Here is a 3,540-nt window from a genome sequence, read left to right on the forward strand (position 1 = left end):
CGGCAACTCGCCAGATTTTTTTACCGTACTGTCTGGCTTTGATAGATCAAAACGGTCCCATAGATAGCTATTTTCACATTATACTTAATCAAAGCTGTAAAGCAGAGCTACTTTTTAGTTTTACGTCATATCTTGCATATCTTCTGTTCAGGTTGCACCAGACACCTACCCGGTGAGAACTAAACCACATTGAGTGGGCCTGACATACAGGTATCCTTGTAAATTGTAAGACAAAACTCACTCTGGTGCTCCACTGCTACTTACTTAAGGCTTCTTTTTCGCTAAATGTTTTCGAACTACTCAAGCAGATGAAAATCTCACCAGTCTTGGATAGTCAAAACATCTCACTGTATCTTTATCTTTATCTTTCACGTTAACTTTACATATGCTCGGTTTTGACTGGATTATTTTTTCGGACTTCATTTTGCTGGCATTTCGGTCGATACGGTGAATGGAGAACATAAGTTCAACTATTTTGGTCGAGAAGGTTCTTCAGGCGTCTCGGATTTTCTGTCATCAGCATGCGGGGATTATCGCCTGAGTTCTTTCGGGACACAGCGGATGGGCTTCGACCTAAAGTGCACAGGAGACAGGCTTGTGTTATATTTTGGGTCATTCTAAATGAGTATACACCACAAGTTTTAGTTTTCCATTCTTTCTCTTGCTTTACGCAGTCTGTTTAGGGGAAGATAAGATGTTCCGTGGAGTGGAACTGTTTTTGTTAACATAATGGCCTTTGTAGTACACATTTCATGTATAAATGTCGACCAAAACTATTCAAAAGGTCAACAGATGAAATTTTCATGACAGCATGACTAAGCTTTATCATCAGCTGTTTACAGAGATTTAGAACCACTGTTTGGGCGAGATAAATGACAAATAATTTGACGGGCGAAATATGTGAATCCAATCTATCCCGTTGTGATGGAAACGCAAACAGTACAAGGCAATCCATCTGGCCCTGGTGCACGACTAAGTATGTGCCTCACATCTACGAAGGGAAAAGCACTCCTGTAGGATTGAACAAGAGCATATCCGAACTAAATGCCAGCAGATGAGCCAATCAATATACCAGACTGAAGTGCGTGAGCTTGATATGATGGTTTAGCCAAAAACGATGTTTCCCTTCAGAAATACAGGACTAAAGTGACATTCAGCAACCCACAGCAGCGTTGCCGTCAACACGCGATCAGCTCAGCCCAAAGGTCCATGAGTCTTTAGACCACTTTAAGGTCATTTGGGGAACACCTTTCAAGTTAAGATTGGCTCCATGAGAGCCTAGACTGTCCAGTTTGTACATCAGAGACTTCGTAACGGCGATAAACCCAATGACTACCCGATGTAGTAAACACATCAGCACTTAGTCCTTTCCTCCCCCTTAATACGAGACCACAATGAAAAAAACTGCGTCTGGTTTATAACAAATGATCTGATACTAAATGATACCCAGCTAATGGAAACGTTTCAAATCCTGTGTTGAAGTGTAAATGTGAGGTTGATAAAAAAAGCTGACAAGGAAAAACGACTGAGTGAATGAGACAGAACTTGGATCAATCGGAGGTTAAATACCCACAAATCACATCCAAGGAATAATCTAAAGCAATGATAGAAATGCGCTGAATGTGGCTCACCTAGATTGGCATAGTTCACAAACTGGGAAAACAGACTGTCTTTCGGAAACTCGAGGCATTTCAATAGCCGTCGCATGTGTAGAAAGATTGAATTTATTTCCACAAGTAGCGCGACAACAGCATATCCTATATAGGTCCCGGATACCACAGCTGAGGTGAAACAGGTCATTACCTACACGTATGATGAATAGCCAGTGTAAACTTACCGCAAAGTGATGAACAAGAAGTTCAAACGTTGAACGCTCCCGTGACCACCAAAACATGTGCACCGAGTCTGCGATAAAATACCCTACAAAGGATTAGACAGAAGACCACCCAACTTACCAAGCGAGTAGGCAACTAAGGATAGAGAAAATGGAGACTGTGCAAATATCAAATCCTTTGACAAGTCGGGATGAATATAGAATCTGAAGTAGAAGCATTAAGGTGTACGTTGCTAATTACGCGAGCAGCGCGCCAATTCCCGTAACAGATGCATGGACGCAGGAAAGCACCGAATTTCGCCAAACAAACAATCCTTTCGATTCGCTACACTGTCGCTGCCTCGCGGTAGATGAGATACATGATGGGGGAAAACAAGAGGCGACATAGTCCACCAAAAAGTGAAAGGCAAACGATGAAGCGGTTGTGCCAATGGCAAGCATTTGAAAGGCAAAAACAAAGTTGTACAAAGGCTACAACTGGCTGCGATGATTTTTCGGCAGTGGGTCACGCCAAATTTGTCCAGTGATTGATCTGAAAATTAGATGCAGATTGGTGAGGTACAGTAACGGTATGCCGTAGTGTTACGGTTCGGTCACGCAGCGAGCAAACAATATGATAATGCGGATTGTGGCAATACTCTATCCCCAGCTATGTTGCTTGATACAGACTCCTAGCACGGCGAATAGTAAGAAGACGAGAACCTCGGACACAAACTTTAATAATCCAACAACACACGATCAACAGGCGATGCCCGGAGCTTCCGAACCCAAGTCAGTGGAAAGAAATGGTATCCTGTACGTGGTCGGATTTAAATTTTCTTGGAGTATCAATAGGCCATTGATTTTTCATAGTTTGACCTTGAAGATGCCAGGAGTTCGCTAGCACACATAAAAACAGCGTTTTCTGGGGGATATTGATATCCCCAACTCCTTTCCTTTCTCTCACGAAGGGCAGACGATTTGAAACGTAACTCCTCTTCACGAATTCTCTGTAACAGTCACCTATGGTACTCCATGTAAACTTCTGGGGGATATTGATATCCCCAACAGTTTTCCTTTCTCTCACGAAGGGCAGACGATTTGAAACGTAACTCCTCTTCACGAATTCTCTGTAACAGTCACCTATGGTACTCCTCCAGATGTAAACTTATTCCAGAGTGCTAATCAATCGCCTAAACAGTGAATTATTGGCGACGTGATTCACTTCAAGGTTCGGCAAAATTGGATATCGAGTACGGTTGTTTCATCCCCCCTATTTGTTGCCACTCAGTTGGTGCGATGGCGATAAAATCTGCCTTTTTCCAGAGTAAATATCATCCTTATGCTTTTTGTGAAACTTCTGGAAATCAGTGGTATCCCAAAGGACCCTGGTAATGTGGCGACGTGTACATTTACATAGTGAAAAAGAATAGACCGTTTCAGTGCAGCGGATAACAGTCGGAAGAGAAACGCTGACACTAAATTACCTATAGTGGGAAACAAGATTACGTGGCGGTCCAATAGGAGAAGACGTAGCAGGCAATAGCGAGAAAGACAGTGGCAGTGCTACTCACGCAGAGTATCCCAATAATTACATCGGCGTTTTCTTGAACAATCAAGGAAAACTTTCAGTCTGAGGACAATGGTAGCCGGTAAAAATTCAAAACAAATAGTCATTTGAGTCAGCAGAATAGAGGATACAGGCAGTACACAAGGAAAATTTCACC

This window comes from Opisthorchis viverrini, assembly GCF_000715545.1.
Source record: "Opisthorchis viverrini unplaced genomic scaffold opera_v5_280, whole genome shotgun sequence".
Lineage (NCBI taxonomy): Eukaryota > Metazoa > Platyhelminthes > Trematoda > Opisthorchiida > Opisthorchiidae > Opisthorchis > Opisthorchis viverrini.